The sequence below is a fragment of the Felis catus genome, chromosome C1, assembly GCF_018350175.1.
Source record: "Felis catus isolate Fca126 chromosome C1, F.catus_Fca126_mat1.0, whole genome shotgun sequence".
NCBI classification, from domain to species: domain Eukaryota; kingdom Metazoa; phylum Chordata; class Mammalia; order Carnivora; family Felidae; genus Felis; species Felis catus.
In genome coordinates this window covers 117,577,331-117,587,912 of record NC_058375.1, presented here as the reverse complement: position 1 = coordinate 117,587,912, position 10,582 = coordinate 117,577,331, and positions in this window count along the sequence as shown.

Here is a 10,582-nt window from a genome sequence, read left to right as displayed (position 1 = left end):
CGGCTTCGACAGCTGCCTTGCTTTCTGGTATAACAATATGTTTCCTCTTCTTATGGTGCCTCACAGACACTTTCTTCCCAACACCTGGAATCCACCGTTCCTCCGTTTCTCTGGTTCTTTATGGTGGGAAATGGTATTTAGAAATCAAATTCTGGTCCTTTGGGCTGCTCATTGCTATTGGATCGGTCACTGCTTTTCGGACTTTCCAATGGACATCGCTAGAACATATGATTTAAAAAAAAAAGAAACGGGCACCTGGGTGGTGCAGTCGGTTAAGCGTCCGACTTCAGCTCAGGCCACGATCTCGCGGTCCGTGAGTTCGAGCCCCGCGTCGGGCTCTGGGCTGATGGCTCAGAGCCTGGAGCCTGTTTCCGATTCTGTGTCTCCCTCTCTCTCTGCCCTTCCCCCGTTCATGCTCTGTCTCTCTCTGGCCCAAAAATAAATAAACGTTGAAAAAAAAATTTAATAAAAAAAAAAAGAAAGAATTTACATTATAAACCAAATTCTCATATGAATTCATAACGATAGTTCATGAATTCATAATATTTCCAACTCAAATTCACAACCACAGATTTTACTTAACCTTATTATTTTATTTTATTTATTTATTTTTTAAATTTTTTTTTTCAACGTTTATTTGTTTTTGGGACAGAGAGAGACAGAGCATGAATGGGGGAGGGGCAGAGAGAGAGGGAGACACAGAATCGGAAACAGGCTCCAGGCTCCGAGCCATCAGCCCAGAGCCTGACGCGGGGCTCGAACTCCCGGACCACGAGATCGTGACCTGGCTGAAGTCGGACACTTAACTGACTGCGCCACCCAGGCGCCCCTTATTTTATTTTTTAAGTAGGCTTCACGGTCAGCACTGAACCCAGTGTGGGGCTTGAACTCACGATCTTGAGTTCAAGACCTGAGCTGAGATCAAGAGTCAGATGCTTAACTGAATGAACCACCCAGGTGTCCCAGATTTTACTTAACCTTATTATTTTTTTTAACGTTTTATTTATTTTTGAGACAGAGAGAGACAGAGCATGAATGGGGGAGGGTCAGAGAGAGGGAGACACAGAATCGGAAACAGGCTCCAGGCTCTGAGCCATCAGCCCAGAGCCTGACGCGGGGCTCGAACTCACGGACCGCGGGATCGTGACCTGAGCCGAAGTCGGACGCTTAACCGACTGAGCCACCCAGGCGCCCCTTACTTAACCTTATTAATATTACACCTGTATCTCCTCTCTCCCATACTGAGCATTGTCAGTAGTCAACAACGCTAACAGGATTACTCACTTGCATTATTTCTTGCTATATATGCAGTATCTCAGACCAATATCAACACTCTACCCACAATATAATTACTGAAAACTATGTGTTTTTCCCCCTCAGCTCTGTTTGTCCTATACGTATCCCTAAAGGTATATCCCTGGTTGTGCAATTTATTGCTTTCAGGTTGTGTGGAATATTCCGTCTCTTTGTATCTACTAACTGGACACACATTTATCTTCATTTGTTTCATCTTTTAATTATGGGGATTACTTTTTGAAGAGGAATTCTTGTTCTGTTATAATGTAATATATTTTCATGGCTCCAATGTCAAGTCTAAAAACCCAAGGTGTGTTAAAGGAAGTCTAGCTTTCATCTTTCTCCCCTCTGTCTTATTCCCTCTTTCTCCTGCTCGGTAATTTTAAAACATTGTTATGGTTTAACAACTTAACAATATAAACAATTCTTATGTATGTATCTGGCCACACATACAGTGTCTCACTCTTTTTAAGATCAATAATATTAGACCATATACAGTTTGTCTCACAAAATTTCCTTCCCGTAAGAATGTATAGAATAGCTTCAGAAATATGCCTCATTCCTTCATTTTATGTATGTATGTGTGTGTGTGAGAGAGTGAGTGGGGAAGGGGCCGAGAGAGAGGTGGACACAGGACCCGAAGTGGGTTCTACACTGGCAGCAGTGAGCCTAATTCAAGGCTGGAACTGCTGGAGATCGTGACCTGAGCCAAATTTGGACGCTCCACTGATGGAACCACCAGGCACCCCTGCCTCATTCCTTCTGTTTTAAATGTTTACTTATTTATTTCGAGAGGGAGATAGAAAATATGCGCCTGCACACAAGTGGGGGAAAGGCAGAGAGAGGGATAGAGAATCCCAAGCAGGCTCTGCACTGTCAGTGCAAAACTCCATGTGGGTTTTGATCTCACCAACCGTGAGATCATGACCTGAGCCAAAATCAAGAGTCGGACGCTTAACTGACTGAACCACCCAGGCGCCCCTCCCTGTTCCTTCTTAGAGTTTCTATTTTTTTAGGACTATGTGCTTTAGTTCATTCAATCTCACCTGACATGAAGATATTTGGGTAGTTTCCAGTCTTTTTTTTTTTTTTTTTTTTTTTTATAAATAGTGCTGCTGTTATTAGTCTCCTGCACAAGCCTTTTTGAATTGTGTCTGGGATAGATACCCGGAAGTGAGATGGGCAGGTCAAAGGGGCCAATGTATATGCGATTTTGCTAGGTATTCCAAATCTCCCTCCACTGGGGCTGTCCATTTTGCGTTCCCACCAGGAATGTATGAGAGTGACTGTTTTTCATACAGTCAGAGCGTGCTGTCCAGTTTTGGGGTCCTGTTGGGTGCGGCAGGTGAAAACTGGTACCTTGCTCCAGTGTTAATTTCTAGTCAGCCCACTGCAACTTATTAACAAGTGTATCTCTCACCCCTCACTCACCATGTCACCTTTTATCAAAATTGAAATTTCCATGCCCAGCGAGGTCTAGTTCTGGATTTTGTATTCCATTCCACGGGTCCATCTTTTTATTCATTCATCAATACCAAATCGTCTTAGTTAGAGAGGCTTTATGTTTTAATATCTGATGGGGCAGATATTAAAGCAATGTTTTGCTTTTCTTTTTCGGGGCTTTCCCCTGGCCCTTCTTTGTTCTTTCTCCATCCAAATGAACTTTATAATTGCTAACTTTGCTAGCCCGGTTTTTTCCCTCTGCCCCAAGAAAAGACAGTACTTTTATGTGGATTGCAATATTTTATACATTCGCTTCGGAAGAAGTATCTTCTTCAAGGGTTGAATCTTCCTAACCAAGAACACACATGTCTCTATATGTTCACATCTAATTAGATGTCTGCTGGTAGTGTTTTATGCTTTTTTTTTTCCTCATACAGGTTTTGGGCATCTCTTGTGATATGTAAACTTCATAGCTTGTACTTTCTTCTTCTTCACTATCATAACTGGGGGGCTTCTGTTCCGTTTTATTTTCCAACTGATTTTGCTGATTTCTACGAAGATCTTGGACTTGTATGTTAATTTGAGTGCGGAAGGCTTGTTGTCCAAAACACCCATGTGGACTATCTTCAATTACTGACCAACTCCAGCCTTCGTGAAGCTGTTTCCTGCAACCACTATGGTGACACCCTATACCATACAGCCTAACAAGGGACGGCCCCCAAGCCATCTCTTGCCACCTTCACTTTATTCAAAGGCAGTGGGAACTTGCCTCTCCAAATGATTTCTAGCCAGATGAGGCTCATCAAGTAACCTGGTGTCAAACTTCTGACACTGAACCTGTAGAAAGACGAGTTGAGGGACGCCTGGCTGGCTCAGTGGGTAGAACATAAAACTCTTGATCATGGGATTGTAAATTTGAGACCCGTGTTGGGTGTAGAGATTACTTGAAAATAAAGATATTAAGAAAAAAAGAAAGACACGTTGAAACGTGAATAAAATAATGGATAACAGAGGAGGTGTTGAAAGAGAGAAATGATCGATACGCATGTGGGTAAGATCCAAGTTTTTTTTTTTTTTTAGTTTTTAAAAAATTATTTATTTATTTTGAGAGAGAGAGGGAGTGGGAACAGGTGAGGGTCAGAGAGAGATGGAGAGAGAGAGAGAGAGAACCCCAGTGCAGGGCTCGATCCCATGGGCCATGAGATCAGGACCTGAGCCAAAATCCAGAGTGGGATGTTTAACCAACGGAGCCACCTGGAGGCCCCAAGATCCAAGTCTGAATGCTTCTTTTTTTTTTAAAAAAATGATTATTCTTTTTTTTTTTTCAACGTTTATTTATTTTTGGGACAGAGAGAGACAGAGCATGAATGGGGGAAGGGCAGAGAGAGAGGGAGACACAGAATCGGAAACAGGCTCCAGGCTCCGAGCCATCAGCCCAGAGCCTGACGCGGGGCTCGAACTCACGGACCGCGAGATCGTGACCTGGCTGAAGTCGGACGCTTAACCGACTGCGCCACCAAGGCGCCCCTGAATGCTTCTTTAATGAAGCCCACAAGTGGCTTCCACATTATCTTCTTTCTGGTGGAGACAATCAATGGAATGGGGGGAGCCCAAGGAAGTGGATGAAGTAGAAGGTGGTCATCTCCCACATGGTCTCCACACTGTTTCCCAGTGACTCCCGAGAGAGGAGATAGAGTCAACTATGATACATTACGGGCATGGAGAGGCTCTCCTTGAGATCGTTATGTAAGTCAGTCCGATATCTTACAATAATTTCATCACATTTCAGTTATGTGTCTTTGAGAATTTTGAGAAATTGTCTTGAAATAATGGCTTTCATTATTACGTGATTAGTTGGACTAATCAGAGGACTGTTGATATCTTAAGAGTCACTAGTGGCTGGAAGACAAAGCTGTCTTTATCAGTTTGGCCAAGACACCCACAAGCACCTTGAGAAAAGTTCTTGAGAGGGCTGGCCCCAAGGGAGAAGAAACTCCTGACAAACGTCCCCTGGATCTCTAGGCCCTGCTGATTTTGTTGCCTCCTCTCCCTTTCTCAGGATGGCCTCACCATCCTTCCTTCTCCAATCTACCCTGCACATGGCAATCTCCTTCATAGCCCTCACCACTCTGAGCTGACACAGGGGCTGGTGGGAGTACCACCCAGCCAGGAACTAGCCGGTGGAAGAAAGCTCTGGAGTATATGGTAGTAGTAGGAGCTCAACAAGGAGGCATGAATGAATATGTGTATGAATGAATGAATGACTGACTGCATGAATGAATGAATGCATACTTTCATATATGTATGCATGAAGGAATCCATTAGTTACAGAGTTTTTGGGGACACCCCGCTGGCTCAGTTGGTCAAGCGTCCGACTTCGGCTCTGGTCATGATCTCGCGGTTCGTGAGTTCAAGCCCCGTGTCGGGCTCTGTGCTGACTGCTCAGAGCCTGGAGCCTGCTTTGGATTCCGTATCTCCCTCTCTCTCTGTCCCTCCCCCACTTGCACTCTGCCTCTGTCTCGAAAATAAATAAACATTAAAGAAATTTTTTTTTCTAGTTTTGGTCCATCTGCACTTGAATCTCTCCCAGCTGTGTCCTCCAGGGCTGCTCTGAAAGAGAAAAGGGTTTTCACCGGTTGCTTCTGTGGGGAGGGGTTGCTAACATCTCCCAACCTTGCACAAATCCCCTCTATGTCGTTTCCCCCACAGTGTTGTCTGGGAGAGGGTTGAAGATTTGCACTGAAAGTTAGAAATATGGGTTCATCTTTGGCTTGCCCGGCCCCTCCCTCTGTGCACCTGCTCCTTCTATATGAGCGTGTCTGTGGAAGACCTCTGATAAACTCACTCACAGTGGTAGGAGTGTCCCGTAGAAACGTTGTGTTAAGCCTCCCAAGCGTATTTGCACTGTAACCTTAAGTAATAGAAGTCACTGACTCTAGACTTCCCGGTGTTACTGATCCCAGAGCCTGCGTGAGGGATGCTGGGATAGAGGGACAGGGGGACCGAGGGCCAAGTCGGGACCCCTGAAAGAAGAAAACATAATCAGCCCACTTTGGGGATTGGCCCTTATTGCTGATCTGACACCCTCCCTGCCTCTCCTGTTCGGCCACCGACTGGCTCTTTGTTCTACCACCCGGCCTCCTCTCTCTCAGCCATAGCTCCACCGCTCGCTCCCCACCTTGTACCCTGTTTTGCATCCTTCCTTTCTTAATTTTTAGAAGATTTTATTTGTGGAGCGCCTGGGTGGCTCAGTCGGCTGGGCGTCCGACTTCAGCTCAGGTCACGATCTCGCGGTCCGTGAGTTTGAGCCCCGCGTCGGGCTCTGGGCTGATGGCTCGGAGCCTGCTTCCGATTCTGTGTCTCCCTCTCTCTCTGCCCCTCCCCCGTTCATGCTCTGTCTCTCTCTGTCTCAAAAATAAATAAACATTAAAAAAAATTAAAAAAAAAAAGGTTTTTAGAAGATTTGTAAGTAATCTCCACACCCAGCGTGGGGCTCGAACTTACAACCCTGAGATCAAGGATTGCACACTCCACCCACTGAGCCAGCCAAGCGCCCCACATTTTGCGTCCTTCCATTGTGGCCAGATTTGTGCCTGTCTTGATGAGAGTGGAGACTCCTGGGGGGGGGGGGGTAGGGATCAGGTCTGTCACTTCTTTCTAGTGTTCCAGAGTGCTTGCTCCCGGGCTTGGTAGCCAAGTCACCAAATAATATACCTGGTGGGCCACCTCAGGGCCTTTTTCCAGTCTTCCCTGTCTCCAGTTGAGTGCTGTGTGGGGAGACTTTATCCCCCAAAATAGCCACAGCGCCATTTCTGACTGCTCATGCTCTTCAGAGTCTTGCCATCCCCCCATCAAGAAGTACAGTCTATTTTCCCTCCCCTTGAGTCTCGGCAGATGGCTTCCAAAGTTTTGTAAAAGGGTCCTGTTTGGCCTGCTTGACATCCTTCCTTTGTCTGCCTGTCGCCCAATATTGCCCCCTCAGGTGCCATCGTTCCGTTTCTTACTCCTTCTATAGACGTGTGTTTTTTGGAAGGCTTTCACCTGGCCATCTCCTCTTACGCTCAGTCCGGAACCTAGTTACCACCATGCTGTGAGGAGGCCCAAGCTGGTCTGGGAGACCACACGGAGAGGTCAGACAGAAAGGAGCCAAGGTCCCCCCGAGCCAATAGCCAGCACTGAGCGCCAGGCGTTTGAGTGGGCCAGTCTATCGATGGTGCCAGTGCCAGGCTTGAGGTCTTCTAGCTGAGGCCCCAGCACTGCGGAGTAGAGACGCGCTGTCGAAATTCCTGACCCACAGCATCTTTGTGCGTAGTCTATGGTTGTTTTATCCCACTGAGTTTGGGTTGGGAGTTGGGAGTTTGGGTTGATTTGTTTCATACCCCTAGTAACGACCACACTGCGCAACGATCGACTCTGGAACTTATTCTTCCTGGATAACTGGAACTTCATACTCACTGAACAACTTCCGTTTCCCCATCTTCATTGCCTGGTGAGCCGCCATTTTATTCTCTACTTCTATACCTCTATTTTAGCCTCTTAGTAGAGGAATCATGCAGTATTTGTCCTTCTCTGGCTGACTTATTTTACTTTACATAATTGCCTCCAGGTCACGAATGGCAGGATTTCCTTCTTTTAAATTTTTTTTTTTTTTTTAACGTTTTCTTTATTTTTGAGACAGGGAGAGACAGAGCATGAACGGGGGAGGGGCAGAGAGAGAGGGAGACACAGAATGTGAAACAGGCTCCAGGCTCTGAGCCATCAGCCCAGAGCCCGACACAGGGCTCGAACTCACGGACCGCGAGATTATGACCTGAGCCGAAGTCGGCGGCTTAACCGACTGAGCCACCCAGGCGCCCCGGATTTCCTTCTTTTAAAAAATTTTTTTAAAATGTTTTTATTTATTTTTGAGAGAGATAGAATCCAAAGCAGGTGCTGCGCTGTTAGGGCAAACCCACAATCGTAGGACTCAAACCCACAATCGGTGAGATCATGACCTAAGCCTAAATCAGATGCTCAATGAACTGAGCCACCCAGGCACCCCAAGATGTCCTTCTTTTTTAAGGCTGACTAGTATTTCATTGCATGTATATGCCACATTTTCTTTTTCCCTTCATCTGATAATGTACTTTTGGGTTGTTTCTAGATCTTAGTTACCATGAATAATGCTGTAATGAAAGTGAGAGTGCAGATATCTTTTCGAGATCACAATTCCAGTATGTTTGGATATATACGCAGAAGTGGGATTGGGGATCGTATCCTAATCTGGAATATTTTTGAGGAACTTCCATACTGTTTTCCATAACGGTTACACCATTTCGCATTCCCATACACACCAACAATGCACAAGGGTTCTAATTTCACTGCAACCTCACTGACACTTGTTACCGCCTGTCATCTTGACCCTAATCACTCTAACAGGTGCGAGGTGATAGCTCATCGTGGCTTTGATTTCCATTTCCCTGGTGATGAGTGAAATTGAGCACCTTTTCATGTACCTGTTGGCCATCTGGATATCTTCTTTGAAGAAATGTCTGTTTAGGTCCTCTGCCCATGTTGACTTGGGTCATTTGTGGTTTTGCTATTGGGTTTTAGGAGTTCCTTATATATTTTGGAAATTAACTCCTTGTCAGATATATCATTGGCAAATATTTTTCTCCCATTCCACAGGATGCCTTTTTCTTTTTTTTTTTTAATTTTTTTTCAACGTTTTTATTTATTTTTGGGACAGAGAGAGACAGAGCATGAACGGGGGAGGGGCAGAGAGAGAGGGAGACACAGAATCGGAAACAGGCTCCAGGCTCTGAGCCATCAGCCCAGAGCCCGATGCGGGGCTCGAACTCACGGACCGCGAGATCGTGACCTGGCTGAAGTCAGACGCTTAACCGACTGCGCCACCCAGGCGCCCCCAGGATGCCTTTTTCACTCTGTTGTTTCCATCGCTGTGCAGAAGCTTTTCAGTGTAACGTGGTTCCACCTCTTATTTTTGCCTTGGTTGTCCATTCCTTCTTCACGCCAGTGCAACCTCATTTTCTCAGGAATGTCTTCCCTGAGCCCTGCACTGCCCCCCATTCTGGCTCAGGTCACCAGGCACAAGCATGGAGCACGTTGCATTTTTTTTTTCTTTACCCAGTTTCTGATTATATATTTGTTTGTGGTTATTTTTTTTAATGTCTATCTATCTTAGAGAGTGCAAGTGGGGGAAAGGGCAGAGAGAGAGGGACTCAGAGGATCCAAAGCAGGCTCCCACGCTGTCAGTGCAAAGGTTGATGCGGGGTCCCAACCCACGATCCGATCCGTGGGGATCATGACCTGAGCTGCAGTCAGATGCTCCACTGACCAAGCCACCCAGGCGCCCCTATTTGTGGTCATTAATGAAACGTTAAGTTCATGCAGGAAAGGCGCTCATCAGTCTTGCTCACTGTGATGTGGGGTCACTTGGCACATCACCTGGCTCACAGAAAGTTGCCGACTGAATGAACCAGGACTTACCCAAGGCCATACGTTTAGTATTAGCTCTGGAACCAGAACTCAGTGTCCCAACGCTCAGATGAAGGCTTTCTCTGCTGTGAACCTTGTTGCTTTTTCCAGCGTCCAAACTTCTGTCTACAGATTAAGGCATGGTGTCTAGAGCCTCTCCTCAAACCGAGAACATTCCACCCTCGTCTTTACAGTCACCTCCTTGCCGAAAGAAGCCAGGAAAGGTTATGGGAGTGCCTGGATTCCAGCAGGAGTTGAGCTGGTTTGAGAGGAAAAAACAGAGAAAAAGGAAATCTCTCAAAATGTGGACTTGTTTCAACTCCTTCACAAACCTAACAACACAGGGAAACCAACAGAGACACACTTATAATGAAGTAATCAGCCGACGAAGCTAATATTCCCGTAACACGAAATGATTCCCCGCATTTCATGGGGGTAGATATGAAAAGGATCATTAAAATATGGCCAAGGCAGGGAGGGAGAGTTTACTTTTGCTGTCTCCTTGGAGTCTGTGTTCCAAAAGCTCAGCAGGAATTTAAACAAATAGCACAGAGGAATGGTGAATCCGATCATATTTAAAGAAAAAGCCCCTTTCAAACTCTGCTTCCCTTTATAAATGCATTGGCTTCTACAAGTTTTGCTTTTTAAAAACTCTATGGGTTTTCTTTCCCATCCGGGGAGCCCATTTGCGGAAAAACAAAATCAGAATCGTTCTGCATATTTTCTCCTCTAGGTCAAGAAGAAAGATAAGGGGGAGAGAAGGAAGGTAGGTGGTAGGGAACGGGGACCATACTGTTCCTTCCTCTTTGATTAAAAGGTGAAAAATAAAGTCAGGGAATGGTCAATGGTATATGGAGAGAGCTACTGACCCAAAGGGAGTGTATCAATAAAATGGGCTTGTGAAGGTCACACCCCCACAGGGGGTGTGGAATTGCCCCTGCGAGCCTTTGTTTCCCCTTGCATTCCAGACAAGAAGCAACTGCAGGGAAGGAGGCTGAGGGAGAGAGATGCTTCCACCCGCCTCAATTGGGCCAATTTAGTTGGCCTAATGGTACAACCCACTGAAATTCACAGATGGTGGCTCTGTGCTCTGACCTCAGACAGGTTACCTAACTCCTCGAAGCTCAGTCTTCTCAGCTGTAAAATGGGGAAGTGAACCAATCTCCGACTTTTGTAGGTTAAATAATATAAAGGAGTTGTTACTGGTCAGGAACGATTACTCGTCACCTAGCACATGGTGTTTCACAAACGTTGGGAAGAAACATTAAAAAACAAAAACAATCCCCCAGTGAGGCACTCTTTGGGGGAGAACCGTCAGCAAAGACAGGATGGTGGCCCCAGAGGACTTAGGGGACGCTTTAGCCAG